Source organism: Chelmon rostratus, chromosome 10 (assembly GCF_017976325.1).
Source record: "Chelmon rostratus isolate fCheRos1 chromosome 10, fCheRos1.pri, whole genome shotgun sequence".
In the NCBI taxonomy this organism is placed as follows: Eukaryota; Metazoa; Chordata; class Actinopteri; order Chaetodontiformes; family Chaetodontidae; genus Chelmon; species Chelmon rostratus.
In genome coordinates, this window is record NC_055667.1 from 20,038,898 (window position 1) to 20,061,127 (window position 22,230).

General features: G+C 42.5%; 1 protein-coding gene across 1 annotated transcript in view; it reads left to right on the forward strand.

The window, feature by feature from the left end:
* LOC121613245 (cadherin-4-like) overlaps positions 1–22,230 on the forward strand; it is a 231,842-nt gene that overhangs the window by 84,227 nt on the left and 125,385 nt on the right. The gene's annotated exons all lie outside the window — the stretch shown is intronic.

A 22,230-nucleotide genomic window follows, 5' to 3' on the forward strand; every position in this document is an offset into this window, starting at 1 on the left:
CAGTATGTCCGTCTCTGCCTCTTTCACGAGCCGTCTTTCTCTCTCTCTCTTTCTCCCCATGTCTGTCTTACTCTCTTCAGTATTTATTTCTGCATCCAAGTCACTGGGAATGAGCAGGAATCCCCCAGTTATGCAGTGAGGTTGTCCCAGCGCTCTGTGTTCAGTACCAGGACAGACACAGCCCAAGGTGACTGTATGTAGAACACTCCTCAGGAGATGGGGAACACCTGCTCGGACACAAAGACACACATGCCTTAACACAATAGCGTCCTGTCTGTTTCCCATCAAAAGTAGCAAACCTCTACCATGAAATGCTAAGTCGTAACCTTTCGGTTCCTTCAGTTGTTTATTATATATAGAGATGGGCCAGGCATGATTAACCCTGTGTGTTTTTCTCCTTGGCCATATTTTGAGCTCTGGTCTTTATCTGCACATACCTTGATAAGGTCAATATGGGCTATGATAACTGGTTTATGCAACATTGATTTGCTATTGAGCCTGATTGTTGCCAGACGGCGCCCAGCAGGTGGCCTTGAGGCATAATCAATTTATCAGCAACTTTAATCGACAAGGACCTCTGCAATAAAGACAGACAGTGTGTCCTCAGGTAATCCAATAGAGCCAGCCTCTGACACACTGTATGTGTGTGTGTGTGTGTGTGTGTGTGTGTGTGTGTGTGTGTGTGTGTGTGTGTGTGTGTGTGTGTGTGTTTGAATGTTGCCATTTCTGTGAATCTACCTGTGCTTGTTTGTCTGCATGTTTCCTTCCCTGTTATATGTCTCCATGAGACACCGTGAGTAAAACTTGCACACGCATTTCATGCAAAAAAACCAACACTGATAAATTTCAAGCAAGGCTGCCCATGATGCTCTTCTCCACTGTCCCTCCCTCGATTTCTTTTTTCCCACTCTCCGTCCTCTCTCTCTACCTCCACATTCACCCTCCGTATCTTGTTGTGTAGGTGAAGATGAGTTATAGTGGTCACAGCGATGCTGCTGATAGATGAAGGTGAACTCGGCTCTGGCCTGCACCAGGAGACTTTAGAGGACACAGAGGCTGCCATCCATCCTCCCAGCCACCTACATACCCCTAAACTTTCACTGCACACTCTGTAGCGCATACTGGAATTTCTACTGTGCACGGCGTAGTTTTATGAAGTGCCCTGATACTCAACCACACTCTTGCAACCAGGTTTACCTTACACCGAGAAATTTCGGAATAATCTATAATTTGGTGTGTCAGACTGTCACGGTAATGCATTGCTGTGTCTCCCTTAAATGTGATGTGTTGACAGGAAAGATCACAAACCACAGGTTGACTCTGCAGCACACGTTAGCTAAGGTATCATTCCCATGCTGCATTCATTGAAAAGTATTTATGAGTTTGCTGTATACAACATGCTTTTTAACTTCAGCTTATTCCAGTTTTATCCCCCCATTCAACCCCAGTCACTGGTTGCTCTAATCAACCTAGCAACTGTTAACACCCCAGCGTCAGTGTTCGGGCAGTTCATCTCGTCATGGTTTAAAGGACACCCCTGCTAGTATTATCAGTATCCTACTTCAGTGCCACACCTGCTCCTTTATCAGCCACATGATAGCAGGGATGGTGAGCTGTGCCCCTGGGAGATCCCTGAGTCCCACTTCCTTATCCTGCGCGCCCAGGTGTGGCCCTCAACCACATCCGCTATCGGGAGGAAATTACACGCACCTTAAGCCCATTACCACTTCAAAAGGAACAGGCGCAGGGAAGTGGAGTGAAGTCTTCCCATTAGCGCCCTGCAGCATCCAGTTGTGCTGTACCTGTTCCCACTGTCAAGAAATAATTAATAATGGCAAATTCATTAGGCTGGCAACAAATAGCATGTAGGTCATCCAGGGGTCTGTTGGTGTAGGTGGAAAAAGGTGGTGCATGTTAATGTCACTATGTCTTATAGCGTTCACTGTATGGAGCTGTAAATCTATTCCAACAGAACAGGTGTGTGAGAAAATCCGTCTTGGGATTTATTGCTTCCCTTGCAAAAGCTACGGATTAGAATTATTTATTGCTGTGCGTGTTGCATTTTTTGACTCATGAGTAGACTCCATTTTCCTGTCACCTGCAGTTTTGATGGCACGCCAGAAAACCCGATGATTATACTCGTTGCCTGTAACTAGATATTTTACCACTGGCTGACATGCACTGCAGTTCAGTATAAAAGATGCATATCCATCAGTGCTAGAAATGTTTACATGTAAATGAATGGATGTGTGAAATGAGAAAATGGCGGTGGAGGGAGAGGGAGTTGGAGGCTCAGGAGGAGAAAGTTATCACTGCTGTCAGCAGAGTTGATCTGCGTGTCATCATGGCTGCTACGTTAGTTTAGAATCCATCACTGCAGAGGAAATGTTCTGTCGCGGTCACTATGGAAACAGAATCAGGAAGTACAGACAGTGCTGCCCAAAAGTAGACGGAGTAGTGGTGAGCACACACATAAAATTGAAATTTCTTCCAAGTGAAGAAAAGAAATAGAAAAAGAGATGGAGAGATATGCTTGGTTGGACAAGCAATGCAATGCTTGACTGAAATGATTAAATTGTAACTGGCGGCTGAAGTGTGTGTGTGTATGTGCGTGCGTGTGTGTGTGTGTGTTTGTCGAGCACATATGCTTCCATGTGTGAGTGTTTATGTTTTGTGTGAGTCACTGCAGAGGAGATGAAAGCATCCTTGGGTGTCATAAAACATTAAGGTCTTGTACTAATCTGGCTCTCATCTTTCTCTGTGTCCCAGCTAAAGCGACTTGCCCCGGGGAGAACCCTAATGCAGCACACATGTTCGTCCCGCTAAATATTTTCAATGGGAAACTTGGCCCGGCATTAAGATCCACTCTGACAAAGGTGACATACTTGGCTTGTCATCATTAGGCAGTAAAAATGGAATTATGGACCCCTGACGTGGTGGCAGGATATCGGGACCAGATCAAACATATGGCTCTGGTTCCAGTAGTAGCTGTAACAGCCCCCCCCCCCATCAAACACAGACTTTCCAGAACAGTGTGTAAAAAAAAAAAAAAAAAAAAAAAAATCCCATTTCCTGCCTGCGTAAACAGAGTGGTCAGCCTTTTCCATCAGCCCCACCGTCGTCCCTGATTGTTCAGTGTCCATGAAGGCCAGATATGGTAATGAGACTGCTGGTCTTTGCTCCTTCTGCTATCAGCTGATTGACTGTATTGTAGCTGCTTGTAAGCGCTGTATGCATTTTGCATTAAAGGTTGTAAGAGGTTATGAGCGTCATTGTGCCTCATGTACAGTAAATATAAAGGAAAGGGCAGCATGGTAATGGCTGAGGACACTGTGACAGGTCCATGTCTGCTTCGAGTGACTGGAGTATTGATATCCACCGCTGAGTGTGTTTACATGTGGTGGTGTGGCATCATAGTCTTTGTGGGCAGGGTTTGCATGCTTCAGTGCCCAGCATGGCTCGAGCTCTCGTTGGGAAAGACTCGATTGATCTGCCAGTTATCGCTTTGATTAATTAATTAATTAGAAAGAAGAAAAAAAAGAAAACATTTTTATTCAAAAAACAAAACGTATCCCTCCTCTTCTTGTTACAGTACTCAAACACAAACAACAAGACCAAAAAAATATATGATTAAAAAAATAAACTGAAATGAATGGACTTTGGAGATGCAGCCGTGCACTGAGAATAAAAGGGAAATGTTAAATATTTGATCAGATATTGGTCAAGTTTCTGTTGTGCAGAAATAAGATTCCCTCTGGACTGTCTCTGACTAATGGCACGAAACATTCCAAAAACATCATAAAGTTACCTTCTACTCCAGCGTCTCTCATAATTTCACGTAATTAGCGTCAGTTAAATCTGCCGTCTCCATCGGGCTTGTGTCCGCTTTGACAAACAAGCACACAATTACAGGTTAATTGAAAAACAAACGGACAGAAATATCTTCCATCTGTTTTCACTCCATTTGGTGATGGATCAAGCTTTATCAAGCTTTAAAATAGCTTCACCAGGGGCCCGGCTGCATTGATCCATCACACAGCGGAGAGAAAAGAGATGGAAGGTATGTCTGTCGGTCACGTTTGATTTTAAATTAGAACCCGTAATCATGTGTTTCTCCGCTGTATCGTTAGTCTCTGCAGCCGCCATTTTTCAAACGCTTTGCCCCAAAGACAAAGCAAACAAACGATGTGAAATCCTGCAATTCATCACATGAGCTACACAAGGTGCGACACCGGCTGGCCCGACTGTCCCAACCTGAGGAGACGTTGCCACAGCACGTGCCGTGCATCATAACGTAGACCCAACTAATCGATGAGAATATTCCTCGCTAACTATTTTAATCAATCAATAATCGATTAGTTGTTGCAGTTGAAGTAGTAAAGATTCCGATATCCACTTCCTGGGACTCACCGAGTATTAGCAGTGGACACATCCATTTGCTTTTCTGATGTAATTTATGAGTCGTTGGTTCCCACTGAGTCAGCATCATACCCAGTTAATTAGAGATGCTCCGAGAACGGGGCTATTGTTCTGCTGTGTGTTGGGGACAGTCAGCTGGTTCTTATCCGCCACCTTAGTTTCAAAACTATCTCTCACACCCCTCAAGGATTTGAATGTGGTCCCTGGCGGCAGGCTTAAACAATTAATATGAACTTTTGTTGGTCAATGATAGGAGAGACAGTCAGCAGCTTTAATGAAGACACTGAATTTTTGGCGAAAGGATGATGTCACAATAAGTCAGGCACAAAGCAGAGAGGCAGACAACGAATCGGGCTGCAGAGCAATGCGAGGAGACCAGCCTGTCAAAATGAATTCATTAGCTCACTTGCACTTTTTTAGCACAAAGTGAGAGACAGTTTGTTGATTTTGTATTTGTTTTGTAAGGATACGCTAACGAGCCACGCACCGTGTTTCGATGCTTCACAGACACACGGTGGGGGGCGGTCTGTCAGGAATAAAACATAAAATAACATTAAAAAAAATGTCACGCTGAATATGTTCTATCAAGTGTAACAAATGCACAGTTAGATCCTCAAAATCAAAATATATATCTAGTGACCTTTAAGTATAAGTAGTGCAATGAAAGGGCCAGCATTAATCTTTTACACTTATGTCCTATTTTCTGCAGTATATGTTGTATTCCTTCTATCCCAAATGTTTGCATTAATGTGTTGACCATGAGCTTTCATATACTCTGATATCTCTCAGCACAAGACACTCTATAAAGAAATGTGCTGACCCTTTACAAAATTGCTTTGGGATTATTATGCGCAGCACTCTAGCACCTAGTGTCCCTCTGAAATTGTGCAAACCTGGAGTGCCCATTGGTTTAATGGAACTGCCTCTCGTTTCCTCAACAGAGAGAGGCATCAGCATCTTTCAGCCGGTCTGCGGGGCTCATTTAAAGGGCCTAGGGCACAAGATGCTTTATCTCTCCACAGGCTATGCTTCCTGCTGATAATTATCCTACGGGCTTTTTGCACGACAATCCAACATGCTCTGCTCAACAGTGAGTCGCCTGTGGATTCGCCATGATTCTTGTGTCTTTGGGGGACTTTGCGGGGGTGTTTCGGTATCTGCCCGCAGGAGCTGCTGGTGGAGAGGATGCATTAAAATGGGCTGTGGACAAGAGTCGACGAGATTAGCCGCATCTCCATCTACATTAGTGTTTTCTCTGTTGTCCAAAATAGTCTGTTGTACACTTCCTGGAGAAAAATAGATCAACATTAGACATGAGCACACATCTCTTTCGCCATATCAGCTTTCTTTAAATGTTTATAATAGTAAATCGATTGCAGTAATACAGTCTGCTGGTGTCCCTGTGTTTGTGTCTGGCACTAGATGCAGTCTTTGGGGGAGCTGATGATCTTGCTTTGTTATCTCATGCTAATTTTCTGTGTAATTTATTGTTTCTGGCACACATTGTTTTGCACACTTAGGTGTCTTGGCAGAGAAGCTTATGTTTATCTTGTGTTTTTGTTTTTTCTTTGTCTTCTGTGGTTGTAGGTGCCAGCTACTGTATGTCACACAGGCCCGTCATTCTTACAAAATTCTGTCTTGAATGTCGCCTTTTACTTTGAGGCTACTGTATGGGCTTGGTTTTGTGATCTTGTTTGAGACTTTTACTCCCCACGTAGATTTGTACCCAGGATGTCACCAACCCTGTAGCACCAGACCCCAGGCCGGGGGCTTCAGTGGCAGATCTTTAATAAAAAGTGAGCCTCCTGGAGTGTTAGTTATGTTTCAGAGAGAAGAGATTGGAGGTTTGAGGGTGTTGTAACAAACAGTCGTCTATCTGCTCGCTCTCGGTGGGAGCTAAGCAGTGTGATGGATTAGGCATGAGGAGTGTCCGCTGGTTTAATGGCAGGTCCAAGACAGCCTGAGGAGATGGTTTTAATCATATTTGCCTCCTCATTACCCTCCCGTCTGCTGCCTTAGTGCTGCACTGGGATATCAATGGCAGCCAACTGCCCCCCTAAACAAGCACAATACACCGCCAAATACTATACACCACTATAAATGCTCCTTATGAACCGGTGCCATTTCAGATAGCTTAACTGTGTTTATAGGTGCTGACAAGGAAAAGCAGCAACACTGACTGATCGTGATGTCTGAAGAAAGCATCCATGTTCTGATTATTTCCGGTAACCAAGAGTCAAACATGAAGTCATTATTCATTCCATCACAATGAGAGTGTTGTGATTCAGAATTAGCTCGAAGGAGCGCTGGCTTTTCCATAATGAACACAGAATTGACCTTGACAACAGTGTTGGGGATAGACAGCTGGTTCTTATCTCCAAGGAGACCTGCTGGAAGTCTGCTGTGTGACAGTGATGCCTATCATTCATTTAGCCACGACCTCATCCTCCTTCACCAACATCTCTCAACCGATGCAGCGTCAAAGGTTTGGATGAGGAAAGGGCCCTTCAGTGCCTATTTATATTTACACGACAGCACCAGTTGTGCCTCTGTGAAAGTCAGAGGATATTAGTAGTCCTCTCTGTCTGTCTGTGTCTGCCTTCATGTCATCGGTCTCGTGCTTTTATTGCACAAGTAAGCCTTTAGCTGCTTCATTTTCTTTTTTTTTTTTTTTTTGGACTTGGGTCAAAAAGGCAAGTGTGTTTACAATTGATTATTGCATCTTTGGGCCTGGACGATGTTTTGCTGTTGGGGCTAATCAAAGAGTCTCTTGTGCTTCTGCGTTGAGGTTTTGGGGGCAGGGGGATTCAGCTTTAGCACCACAGCAGAGTAAAATAGCTCAACATTAAGCAAATTGGTGCCTATTGTAGGTTGCTCTGTTGCATCTCAGTTGTCGATTTGGACTGAGCTGTATCTCGCCTAAAATTTGTTCTGTCTCTCCATTGTTTGGCCTTTTTGTGTTTTTAGGGAATGCATCGTTCTTTCAGGCCCCGCTGTCATTTTTCTCTGGTCTTCTTTTTTATTGAAACGTCTCCCTGCTTGTTGCTGTGAGCGGTGTGAGGGGGCTAATTGCATTTCCAGCAACCTTGTTAATGACAACGTTGTAATGGCTTTCAGCTATTATTGAATTGACTTTCAACATTGCCATTTTAGTTTACACAACTGCCATTTGCTTAAAAGCTTTGCCTCTGTACTTCTGGACAAGCTGGCAAGGTTTAATATGTGCATGTGATAACAGGTTTAATGCTGTGAACAAAATGAGTTTCCAGAAGACTCCATGGGGGCAGTTTTTCAAGTGTGTTTTGGCAGTGGTGCAGTGAATATTATTCTATGAAGTATGCAGGTGTCACTTTAGTTTGTCAATAGAAATTGTGCTCAGGCGGGTGAAAGTCTAAAAGTACCAATGGTCTATTATAAGAAATCTATGTTATTTCTTCACAGCTTATGTTGCATTTACTGTATTTACCTTGATATAGCTCAACCATGAACTGCAACAAATATTGTTTGTCTTTTGTTAGTAGAGTTAATTGTGTTACAGCTCTGATTCCAAAAAAAAGTTGGGACACCGTGTGACTCATCATCATCAAACCAAAATGCGATAACTTGTTAATCCTATTTAATATATTTTCAGCTGAAAACAGTAAATTTTTACCTCATTGGTTTCATTGATCTTTGTAAATATCTTCTTATTCTGAACCATGTGTGACCATGTTTCAAACCAGTTGGGACAGGAGCAACTAAAGACTGGGAAAGTTGTGGATCGCTCCAAAAACACCTGTTTGGAACATTCGAGGTTAACAGGTTGATTGGTAACGGGTGATAGTATCATGATTGGGTATGAAAGGTGCATCCTAGAAAGGCTCAGTCATTCACAAGCGAGGATGGAGCGAGGTTCACCACTTTGTGAACACATGATTGTATAAAGGATGTTACTACATGGGCTCAGGAACACTTTGTGACACTGTTGTCAGTAAACACAGTTCTTTTGCAGATGATTGCTTCTGTTTTCATTAAAGTTTTACACTTTTCTGTTGTGTTGTTTACACAGACACACAATGCATTCCACTTTGTGTGTGTTTCTTGTTTTCTGTGCACGGACATACATGCATGACCACAGTTCAATGCAAAGAATTGTGAAACAGAGAGGGGGGCAAACTGAAGTAATGACTTATTATCACTCTCTGACTCCTCCAAGACAATTCGAGATCACTCTAAAAGATGCAGGTCATGTTCTCACTTCTCTTCTACGCTCTTCCTCCTTCTGTTTCCTTCAGTAATTGATGAGAGAAAAGAGCTCTTACCGATGATACTTACACAGTACATATATATCTTCATTTCACCCTCTTACATTCAGAAAAGATTTGTTATCCTTTCATACACAGTACTGTCGCTCTTTTAAAAGTGCACAAAAAGGAGAAATCTAAGGAACCTTGAAAGCTATCACTGTATTATTTATCTTTATACTAGATATGAGCATTTTATGTGTGTTAATGTTATGCACACACACCTGCGAATGTGTATTTGCATTTTTGTGTGCAGGAATATCCGTGTGTGTCTGCCTGAGAGGTTTTGTGTTCTATTCCTTATGGTGTTGTGTGCATGTTTGTGTGCGTGTGATTGACAGTGGTGCCTGTCGGGTGTGACAGTGTGACAGAGTGTGCTGATCCCTCGGCTGGCCCTGCATCACCACATTTCCCCCACCTCTCTCCCTTCATCTTCGACTCTGTATTTATCTTGCTTTTCATTCCACTGGGCAAATATGTCTTGGTTGTCTTAACTTCCTGTCTTTTTGTTGTCCTCAAAGTGTTTTATCGCTATTAGCCATCGCGGTCTAATCCTTCTCCCTCATTCCTTGTCACCATGGGAGTGCTTCAGTTCTCCCTGCAGAGGACAGCAGAGAGAGCAGATAGTCCACATAAAACAGCTGTGCTAAGATTTCTTTACCCTCTTCAACCTTTCACATGGGTTTCATACCTGAGTGAGGATGGATGGAGAGAATAAGAAAGAGAAACATTTGATTGTCGGAGCCAAAAATCACCAGGAGGTCCACCAGTTTTCCACCATCACAAATGTTGCATCTGAGCTTGAACAAGACTCATTCACTTGATCTGTTCTTGTTAAGCTGCTGTCTGCTTGGCTCTTTCTTTCCAACTGGCTAACCATTCTTTCCACATGCTGGACGATTTAAGGCTTCACTGATAAGATGATGGGCCTCAGGTGCGTCCAGGTCTAAATCCGGATTTATTCTTCCACATCAGGGTGTTGCAGACACTCCTGGAGGTACTGTCAGATCTGACGAGCATCTCCAAAATGAAAAAAAAACACAAAGACGCTGCAGATATACCGAATGAAGGAAGGCTCAGTAATTACTTCTTCTTTTGTATTTTTTTGTGATCTAGTAAAGCAATCTGCCATGTGAACTGTAAACATAATTACTTTGGGAAAAGGATGTCCCTGATCCCCATCTGAGTCCTTCTGATACTCAGCACTCCAAATTGTTACCTAAATGACACAGCTGCCCAGTGCACGCTCAAAAGCTACAACCTGAAAATGAGATAAACTAGAACTCCATTCATCTCGAAAGAATAGTTTGTGCCATCATATTCAGTGTATTTAGTAAAAATGAAAATATATGTAGCGGCAGAGGATTAAATATGTTTCCTGGCACATTAAAATCAAGTCGATTTTGGCACATCTCATTTCTCACAGGCTTCTCCATCCAAATGATCAAAACCGTTCCATTTATAAGCTTAAATCATGTGAATGAATGTTAAACTGGGCGAATGTGACCCCTGAAAGTGACGCCATCAGCTCGACGTGTCACTCTGTCGGTGTGTTTGGTCTTAACTCACGAACGGCACAAACACACGGGCTTCCAGAGAGCACACGATCCAGACAACAGCCAAGTTTAATGCTGGCCTGTCATCAAGTTACGCACAGAATTAATGTTGATTAGCAACAGCTGGTATGACCTGCCTCTCTGACTTTCACTCGTACATCCGGCGAAATGCTCGTACCGTAGATCCCAGCTGTCATGAAGGAGAGCAGATTCGCAGCAGTGCAGTTTAATGCCTACAAAGTTTTGCACTGATGGTGATTTTATACCTCGTTATTGCATTAAATTATTATTGCATATTACTGCTTTGTTTGATTTTATGATTCTTGATACACTGTTGCCTGGGTTTAACTGTCTTATAAGGTGGCCTTAAGTGCTTTGACAGGCGCCTGAAAATAAAGTGAGATATTGTCATTATTTTTGAAATCAGAGGTGGACAAATTACAGCAGAATACAGCAAAAAAAGACATTAGCTGGTAATATTTGACACCTATCTAAGGTTGTAGAGGTGATATGACCTATGTAATGTTAAATCCTACAACAGCCAAAAGCCCTCTCATCCTCCTCATCGTCCTAAAGCACGGCAGATGTCCTTGGTTCTGATTTAGACATTCAGGTAGCAGCCGCTGTCGCTCTTTCGCCGGCCCTGAGGCTATTGTGCGGCTGTTTCTTCGTGTTCTGCTACTGTGAATCCACAAGTGCTTTATAGATCCTCACAATGCTGGCTAACAGTATTAACTCTGATTTGAATGTGTTTCGATAGAGAACAGATTGTGGAAATGTCTTGCTGGACTTTGACTCACAGACAATCCACTGGTACCCACAGGCTGAGAATTTATTAGTGGTGGTCACCCCTGGGAGGGGCTGGATGACGTTGAAGCTTTGTAAAGCGGTGCTATGTAACACAGCATGCAGGAGAAGCAACCTGTGTGCATGACTTCTCATTGATCCACTGTACTTTAGCAGTAATTCTTATTCACATTTAATAATTAAATACAAACATTCAAGTAAGGAGTCAGACGTGACTTTGCCACCCTACTTCATTGCATGTGAATCGCACTCAGTGACTTGTGGATTACACCCTGCTCCAGGAGGTATGACTCAGTCACACACGTAGGTGTGTGGTTGTCTGGCACGCACATTTCCACAAGATTGGCTTCACCGGCTGCATCCTGCAACATCCGGGAACACACACACACACAAAAAAACAAGACAGACGAATAGATAGATTGATAAATAGTCACCTTTGCAGTGGAAAGACCTTGAGTGTAAGGACAAGCTTCCACCAGAGTGTTACAGGTTTCTGTATGTGCTCAGAGAAACAGATTGGCTGAAGCAGGCGAGGTCAACGCTATGTGCTGCCACGTAATCTAATCTAATGAATGAAATAACGAGGCTTTGTGTACTGATTTTGAAATTCAGTGTATCTTCATGCCTGAAACGAAGGGCTGATGTATTCTGCTGTTAATGATTTGCTCGTCCATTTCCCTTCAGTGCATTTGCTTCTTCTTCTTCTTAAGCGTGCATCCACAATGACTGCTTCTGAAATGTCTGAATATTTTCTTAATTATTTTCTTATTCTGGCATTCAGACTAAAAGCATTGACCTTTACACCTGAGTAACATGTAGTATATTAAGCTTTTGGTTCGGTTAACAGTAACAAGAATGTAACCCTATTTACATTCAACATTAGCATTGCATTTAATTCTGAAATGTTCCACACAAAAGATAAGTCAGCTTCTACAGCTAAGCACTGTGCCGAATGAATAGGTTGAGGATGCACAGTCTAGCCCGAGGCCTGTGGAATTATTTGTCTCATGCTCCTAGTCTTTATTATTAAGGTTTTATAGAGAAGTGCACTCGGGGTGAAAATAAGAAAAAATGTTATGAATATTTGTGTGTGTGTGTATGAAATAGTAAGCAATAAACAATTATAAAAAAAATGCAACAATTCACCAAAACATTTTCTAAAATCTATTTTGCAGTGCATATGCTTCAGACGGAGATTATTACATTGGATGTTATTTTGCAGTATCATTTATTGCAACATGAGCTCCAAAACTGTCGTTTACAAGATGAAAGAGCAACCTTCAGATAGTTCAGTCCTCTTGGTTTGAGACTGACTCCTTCAGTCTGTCTCCTCTTTCATCCTTTCACTCCAGCATATATACAGTACGGCTCAATGACTTGAGAGCATCTAGTGCTGCAGTAGCGTCTGGCATCACCTTTTATCTAAAATAAAATGATGTCCCAGTATTTTTGTCCAGAAAAAAAAAATCAACAAACAACAAATAAAAAAGAATGAGATTAAAACGAGATGTTGAAAAGACCTCACATTTCTGATCATAATTTGAACAGTAAGTTTATAAAAAGAAGAAGGCTAATCTTCTCGAGGCTACCACTCATTTGCTACAATAACACAAAATAAATGGAAGCGTTTTGTTGCTGCTGCTGTCTTTGTATTGACATTGAAGCTTTCTGGCAGCTTCTGGCTGTGTGTGCGTGTGTTTGTGCAGATTATGAAACACATGTCAATATTTTATTACCTTCAGGATATTGAGCAGGGTTTTAAGAGAGTGTCACCTGCAGGTGTCCGTTATTATGCGGAGTGGACACTCTTCATCACTGTTTTTTCACACAAAACAATATCTTTGATGGGAGACAGGCTGTTAGAGTTATGAAAGCCGCGGTCAGGATGAGGGTTTAGGCTGTTGAGTCGATTCAAGCGTATTAGCGTGAAGGTCTTATACCTACATCATGTACAGTATAATGGGCACTCTGAACTATTCTCTCTTTTTGAATGCTGTAATCAGACTATCCAGAGCTTAGCTGCTCATCACGGCTGATTCACTGAGATAAAGAGGATCCAACAGCACAAATCAAGGGAAATAATAAATTAGTATTTTGCAGTGTAACATAATCAGACATTAGGGTAGTGGTCCTGGCGAAATGGGTTGACAAGCAGACAAGTGAGTCTCATGTAAAGTGTTTCCTTTTATTCTTGTAATCTACTTCCTCTTCCCTCTGTCTCCCATTTCATTTTCTCACTCCAGGACGTATTGTTTCCACTGAAATGTATAATATGCAAAACATGTATCTGTTACGCATAAGAATCCAGCACTTGTGCCAGATACTCTACGAGCTACCTGTCTGTGCCTCTTGCAGAGAGGAAACAATGGGAAGAGGTGATGAAGAGCAAGGCATCAAACAAAGATAGGTCAAGGATAGGATAAGGAGAGGGAGGAAATAAAAATGGGGGACAGGAAGGTAAAAAAAACGGAGAGAAATCTCTTGTGGACAGCTGTGGGGGAGGTTTAAAAAGGGAGAGTAGATGGGGAGGAGAATGGAGGGTGCTACTACCTCTCATCCACTGTCTGATCTGTGGGTGGCAGGGATGACTGATGGAGAACCACTCTAAGTGAAGGTCATATTCGAAGCCCTGCCATTTTAGACTGCCACTGTCGCTGGGGATAGGATAAATAAAGCTCAGATTGTCGTGTTTATTCACCCTGCTTTCTCTGTGGCTTTGTCGATGGAAGACAGAGAGACGGAAAGATGAGGCAGAAAATGGAAGACAGGAATGTCAATAGACTATACAGAGCTGTCTAAGTAGGATTTATCTGATCGTACTTATAGTTTTTCACAAAGGATATTCACACGCTGACATTCTCAGATTAATTTTCATTTTGTTTGACAAAGACTTGATCCTCCTTGTTAGTCTGTCTCCCATCGTTTAATACAACACAACCGATGCTTCAAATCACAGATTTTTAAAATGCATTCCTGTAATTTAATGATGTATCTTTCCCCCTGGCATTGGAAATGAAAGCATAGCTCCTCTTCAAATCCAGCTAAGCAGGATTTTGGTTATCAGTGTGATTATTTTTTTTACATGAGAACAGACAGCAGTAGCAATTACATAACCATTTGTCATCAAATCATGTACAGCCCAAATAGGGTGCAACAAATTCCTGGAGGAAAATGAACTACAGCAGAAAGCATGTTTCTGAGTTTGCTTTGGCCAGATTGTCACAAGGCTTAAGGACAGCAGTCTGTCACTGCTCCAGTGTCCCTGCAGTCTGGCCAGGACACAGAGCCATTCGTCTGGCGCAGGAACCATGGCTGGAGCCGGAGGTTCAGATGGGGTTGTTATCCCCCAGGCAGGGCAGAATTCTCATGGCCAGACGACCTCGCTGCCCAGACTCTAATATCTGATCAAGAACCATCTGCTGAGGCTGCCAGAGCCCACACGCTCCCCGTACCCCTGACCTCTCCAAGGAGAGCCCGATGGGAGCTCAGGCTATTAACGGGCTATTAGAATCACTCTGATCACCGTTTGAAGAGAAATGCAGCACCATAAACCTATATGATCACAGGGATGCCACTTTGGCTGCTATATGAATCGAGGAGGAGGCACGAATCTGCTCAGCCTTTCCTGCTGCTCTGTCACCATTTCCACCTCTATGGTGATCTGCCATGTTCACCCCCCGCCCCACCAAAAAAAGCAGTTTGAGTCGACAGTGTTGGATAATCTTTTTAATCTAAATATTAGATTGTTTCAGTTTGTGTCGTGGATCCCTTTTGATTGTTTCTGTTGACATATATAGATGCCAACACTTGGCCACACAATAAGGCAATTACCGCGGAATCATTTTCTTTTCAGCAAAGAAAAGCTTTTTGTGAAATTCATCCCCACGGGTGAATTGCCGTCATTATGCTCTAGAAAAGTGTTTATGTTACGGTGACAAGATGTTTTTTTTTCCCCCAGTCGACATGAGAAAAAGCATGGATGCATCACAGGAAGTACGTAGGTGTCCAAAAGTGCAGTTCACATGAAGTTTTAATGGCCTGTGCAAACAGTTGCCGTCCCTGCTCTGTGCCGTGCAGCACCATTCGCCCGGCCCCGATAACAGTTGGTTAATGGGTGATGTGCCACACAAGAGTGATGCTGCACTTTCTGTTTTCATTTTGTTGCTGTAGTGCAGTAATTAATCCAGCTGAACCCTTTGTGCTCACAAAATAAATGCTTTCCATTTTCATTAATAGACAACTCATTAGTACATAATGAGCAAGACGGCAGCACTCCCCGCGCTCCCCGTGCAGTATAGCAGATGAGCATGCGCTACTCTCAGCTAATTAAAACCTAGCATTGTGTTCTGTCTTCTGGTTTTCTTCTGTGGAAAGAGCGCAGGCACGTGCTTTTAAAACATTAGTCTAATTAATCACGGTATGTGTTTTACATACCAGAGGAAAAACCATAAAGCAAACACTCCTACTATTCATGCACTATATTTTTAGATGTGTCTGTATAGCATGTCCCACAACTTGCTGTTGCAAATTGCAAATTGTTAATTAAAAAATGCAATTGCATGTGTTTGAATATAAGTTGAATCTCACTTTTAGTGTTTTTTTTGGCAACTGGTCTTAACATTTAAAGCAGCATTAACACTTACACACTTCAGCTGTAAATATGGTAAGTTGCACACATGCATTTGATACGATTGCATCACTTAGCAGGTCGACAACTTCGCTAACACAGGCAAACATCAAGCACATGTAACAACACAAGACATAGCTTAGCAAGCAAGCTAAAATGTGACTTAGAAGTCCAGCAGCGATAATACCAGCTCGGCGTCTGTCTGGAAGGCTTTTATTTTGCAATATTTACCCGTGCCTCTGCCCTTTTGCTCGGCCTCATCACCTCTGCTGGTGGCTGCTGAGCCTGGTTCCGTTGCCCCTCACCCAGCTCCAGTGCCCATTCTGGCGTCCCTTCAGCCACCCCACTGGGTCTCCCACTCCCCGGTTCTGAAAACCTCCTTTTCCTCCTCCTGTGCCTGAGGTGTAAATACCAGCACTTCTCCAGAAGCACCCAGTCCAGTCTGCCAGCTGCACGGTTTGCTGAGCTAACGAGCTATCAGCAGCTACCGTTAGCATTCACTTTAGCAAAAAGTAAAGCTATCTGTCCACCAGGAGACTTTGTAAGTCACAGGAAGTTGAGGCAGAGCAACCACAGGACATCAGAGGGAAAACCAGAAGACATTTTCGCCATAAAATTTGACCCAATCTCACCAAAATCAGTGACACAAGCCTAGTTGGTGGTGTGTGATGCATTGCTGGAAAACGGTACGCACTTCTCGAGAGAGATCGTACCTGACAATCTGAAACACAACAGTCCAAGAACAAGCATTCAGGGCGCAGAGTGGGGATTAAAGAGGCATCTGTTATAAGTCGGAACCATTAAAGTTATTCTGAAGCTGTTTTAAGGTAAAATAGTTTCATAATGTTGCTTTAAATCACAGAAAGTCTATGTCCTCCCTCCATCAATGGTCAAACACACAGAAGTTTAATGATTAAAGGCAGGCTGACTGTATCTAACTGGATAATCGTCTTTGGCTGTCAGTGACTTGTCATCTGGGCTTCTAATTTAGAGCTTCCTGCTGAAGGTGACATCTTCTCGTTTCTTCCAATCACCTGTTGTCACATGTCGACTAACGATGTTTGGTTTAGGGTGCTTAAGCAGAAAACATCTGAGTTCTGTCTACATCTTATATGACTGGAAATTATTTATTTAGCTCACCTGAGGTGAGCTGTACCATCACTTCATCCTTGTAGAGTCATTAACATCCAGGGCAGTGGTCACAACTGACTGGTGTCACCATTCATCACATAGTAGCTTCTTTAGTTCATAACTTCAACCGATGGCCTGTCACTGCCCAGCAGTGACTGTGATTAAGAGACAAACAGCTACAATGTTGGAATTTATCCTAATTACATTATAGAGACGATATATCAATAGTGCTTAATCATCTGAAGACAGCAGCATTTGCTTCCACTGCAGTCTGCACACTTTGCCGCACACTTTATTCTGCACGCTGCTCACATGCAGCTGCAGAGATGAAAATACTTAATTGGTACACATGCAGACATGTGGTCGTACTCACACAATGGCGATATATTCATTCACGCATTTGTGCAGCACCTTCCAGTGATGATGTGGTTTTCATTTGTCTTGATGGAGCCATGATTAGCTGGAAGGATTCCTCTCATCACGATCGGGATAAAATCGAACCCAATTTCTGGCAGTAATTAAAACTATTCCCACAGCGGGCGGCTGGAAGGCCACAACTTTAAGAGGTCAATAGAAGACATGTTTCCAATAGCAGTCTAATTCAATCAGTCTGGGTTGTATATTGTACAGTATGGTAAGGATCAGGGGATGGTTCCTTTACACCTACGTACACTCAGCATACATTTGCAGTACCAGAGAGCCAGAATGCGTCTACAGTCTCACCTGTGAGCCTAGCTACTCATCAGCGTAATGGACCATTTGCATTACAGGATGTCAGTGACTGCTGTGGGTTGATTTGAACCAATAATCTCCAAAACTGTGGTTTTAGGGTGATTTTTAATGCTCATTATATAACTTTTTTATTCAGTGTTCACATTATCCTTCCTGTGCTGAGTTTAATGACCCAAGAGCATCTGAGGACCTCTGACATCCAACTGTAGAACCTCTAGAAATGCAAAGCAGCAGTCAGAAAATGAACTGTTTCCCCTTATTCCCAAACAGATCAGATCTCTCAGTTTCAAGAACACAATCTACTTCTTAGAAACAGCTGCTCCACAGCGTTTGTGTGTTTAAGTCATCCCGCTGTCCTCACATCAAGGGTCACACCGGAGGAGTGTAACACAGTATTTATGGGTTGAAAATGGGAATTAGCAAAGGATGGAAAGAGAGAAGCAGGGCAAAATCCAAGAAATCTGCACCTTCAGCTGCTCTTTTGGAAGCTGCTCCCATCACCGCTGATGATAGTTCTCACTATCGTCATTTACTACAGTTAAATCCATCACCCGATGTTTGTGGCTTCAATCTAGTCTTCTGCAGGTGTGTCAATTCTTCATTTAGACATGCAGTAAGGGTAGAAGGAACAAGCTCATTGGTCACAAAAGAGAGAAAGCATTCTCAATCAATTTGAAGCTTGCCTTGCATATAATGTTCCCTATTGTGATGCTCACATGTGACAGATGGCACAAAATATGCCAAACCGTGCGAAAAAAGTGCTGACAACAAGCCGAACTGACGATCATCTATGGTACAAAGTGTTTGTCAACTTTTATAACGCAGCACTTTTTGCACAGTTTGGCAGCTCTTGTGTTATTTGTCATGCCAGTGCATTAGAGTATAAAAGTGCAACTTCTTCTTGACGCAGAATCTTTTCTCTCTTAGTGTGTGTGGGTCGATTCAGCGGCTGTAGAGTGACATGAGATGTAAAAGCTGTAAAGGTTTCCTCAATTAGCCGGTGGTTGCCACCGCTGACTCCACTGTTTCAAACATGAACTTCCTCCCGCTGAGGAAGGCTCAAGTGGCCAGCAGAAAAAAGGATAGTTGGCGCTTTGGTGGGTGTTCGCGTTTTCGAGCTCGCCACTTACCGTGTCCATAGCAACCAAAGGGATCACACCAGGGAAAACAATGAAGGAGCTCATATTACTGGTGTCTGAGTACCATGAATTATATGACACATCTTCACCAGTGAACAAAGCAGCTGAAACAGGGTTCTTTGTACGTGCCAAGAAACTGTGTTTATTTTAGTTAGGTACCTGATTAGCCTGCACTGTTAATGTGCCGGTTTATGTTTATGTGCGCCACAGGAGCAGTGCTGTATGCTGTTATCTCTCAGTCAACATGTGGCGACATCCAACATCACAAAGTGTCAGAATTAGCAGCAACTGCCGGCTGCGTACGAGCAACATTAATGATTCTCCTATTTATGATCCCTCTCCAGATCCAGAGGTTTCGTGTTAGCTCACTTTCTGTGGATGTCAGTCAGTGGCATTATAGGCCAGCCTTACTGAGAGCATTCAAATTCAAGCAGAGAAACCTCCCTTTCTGCTTCAGTGGGGAATGACAGCCGACAGTAAATGTGGGCTGTCATTTAGCGCAATTTCAAGCTGACGGTTTTCTTCCCTGTTTCTACGTATTGGATCAAAAAGTAGTGAAATGTAATTCTAAATGGTAATGTAATAAACGTCAACATGATTATTCTGCAACATGCCTGATTAGCTCTTTGGATCTCTAAAAAGTGGTTTGGTCGATGTTTGCCTCTTGACTTTTCAAACTATAGGCATCATCTTACATTAAAGTCAAATGATAAGATGGAATTGAATTGTCTTAGTGTCAGTCTCTCTCTCACTTGCTCTCTTCTCCATCCACCTCTTTCTAAATAAAAACAGTTTGGAGATGTTTATTTTGTAAATGTATCTTTAAAATGTAGCTTTTAGTGTCCTCGGGCATGCTTTTGGGCGGTCAGGCTTGCTTACATGCCTCGCAGTGGGAAACCTGTATTGACATATGGCCTACTTTACATAATACTCAAACCCACAGGAGCACTGCTCAGGGTGCATGGGCACATCGCAACGCCACTCACATATTCACTGCAAATTAGTCTCCAAATCCATATAAGCCACTGATAGCTGGGTAGAAATGCAGCAATCAATGACGGAGGTTTTCTTTACCTCCCCAAACAGCGGAGTTATTTATGTGTGCTGACACCAGTCAGCGTGGTCTCTCTGCTGCAACCTGGCAAGTTCTAGAGAGAGAAGAAGTGCTTTCTTTTGATTGTATATCATTGCTGCGCTGGTGTGTGTTCATTATCCGTCATTATCAAAACAGTGTTAATGGAGAGCATGTTAACATACTGTCTTCAAATTTCTCCTCGACAAAATATATTATATCAGTGTGCAGTGTGAGATGTAGCACCCTGCTGTTACTGCAGGTAACCCTGTAATGGCAATTATGCCTTGTTATATTAAAATGTAATCACGGTTGAGTTGTGTTGTCTGCAGGTTTTTTAGTTTAGCCTTTTCCTGAAGGCTTAGTCTACTCGTTGATATGTACCACTGTATCCGCTGTACTGTGTTTTAGTCATATTATGTCAAACTGATACTCAACAGTGGAGTTTAAAATAACTGAAGAGGTTTCTACAGCAGCAGTTTTTTTTTTTTTTAATGCTGATCTCTTAATGTGCTGCAAAAATCCTGCTGTAAGTGCATGTGAACCACAAGAGGTGCACAGAAAAATGAAATGCCTGTGTGATGCCCACCAGTTACCAGTCAAAAGTAAAACCAAGATGGTGGCGCGTGCAGACGCAGTGGCTCGTAGCTCCCGTGTTTACGCTTTTGTTTGTTTTTACTCATTTCCACGATCACATACCAGTATCTTTATTTTATTTTATTATCTTTCTTAACATGGGGGTTTTAGTGCAATTTCATTGACATGTTATGCTCAGTGACAATAAAGACAACCTTGAATCTTGCTGTCTTTGCCGCTCAGACTTGTAAGACTTGAGGTTTCACAGCCTCAGAGTGTTTGTTGATTAGCTTGCTGACCCCTGGAAACAAGCCAAAAAGTCTGTTTCATTCATAATACATAGTTCACCTGTTCTACAGAATATGATTATTCTCGTACTCTACCCTCTTTATTCCGTGGACCTACCATTAAACTGGTCAGCTCCAAGGATGGCCATTCTGAGGAGCCGACAGCAGCTCGCTGGCCGGACCGTGTGGTTGGAGAATCACTGTGGTTGTCTATTAGTCGCAAGAGGCGTCACTTGGGTTTATTTTGTTTCTATGTTTTATTGGCCAGCTGTTGTACTGAGTCTCAGAATAAGTATTTCTATTTGCTTCCTGGGATCCTGAAGAGGAGTTTTTTGTTGAGATAAGGACTCATTCATTGCTAGCTGAGCTGATTTTGTATTGAGCACTGACGTCTTTTCTAGTCCAGAATTTTCCATGTTTTTTAGGAGTGTATTGTATGTTTGAATGTTCAGCACACAGACAATGTTAGTTTGGTTTGCTGAAAGAAACTAGAAAACTGGACAAGTTCTCCAAAGACCTGTATTCCACGTGTTAGTTTACAAATATTGCATGTGTAATATTAAAAACACTAAAAACAATCATTTATAAATCTCCTCCATCATTTATGTGATGTTCATTATGTTTGGCGGATGTTAAAAATGAATGGAAATTTTGATTGTATCCAGGTGCTTAGTCCCCACAGACAGAACAGGTAGTGAACAGCCCTCCTTTTCTCTGTTTTTGTATGTCTTTTTCTGAAAATGTCTTTGGAAAATTGATCATCTACTTAGAGTGCTTGGCTCTTGACATGCTGCAGTCTTCCTTTTACAAAACAAACGGCAAAAAGAGTAGGATGTGGGCCAGTGATTGTGACATGCTGGGTAATATTTTATCATCTATGCGGCTGCCCCGAAGGTTTTAACAGTGGTGAGAGTTTGTAAGCCTTTGGGGTGAGAAGGAAATGGACCAAGGATTTTTCTTTTAGTGATAAGGCTGACTGCACTGGGCTGTGAGAGTGCTTCACTAACTAATTATTTGAAGCCTCCTCTCAGATTAGGGTAGACATGCAGAGCTTATGGACAGTCGCATAGCAGACAATCAGACCATGTAATAACCAGAGGGCCAATATTTGCTCAAATCCACTGTAACACCTCACAAAACAAAAGTGTGTAAAGCCCTAATGCTCAGTCCAATCCCACGCCACACTGCCTTGATAAACACCGACGCCACCCCCACAATGGGCGCCATCTTTACTCTGGCAATTAGGCAGAGCTTGGATTATCACTTCCTCAGCCGAGCACACCACAAATCCACCCGGATTCAATTATTCCCCTCCCATGTCTGTGGCCATTTGGGCTTTTTGGGCGCATGGCCAGTAGAGAAATGTTCTATAGGATTTCAACAGCTGAAAGTACAAAGCTTAAAAAAAAAAAGTTATTAAAAAAAGAGCGTCCCTGCAAGTTTGACAAGTCTATTAAATAAAAATAAAACTGTGGGAGCTTGCAAACACTGGTCCTGGTAAATATTTTATGAGAACAATGAGCTAAATTTACTGTATTTTTCTCTTTCACAAATGTGCCTCCTTCACTTGGGCTTTTTTTTTGTAAATGTTCGGTGTTGCA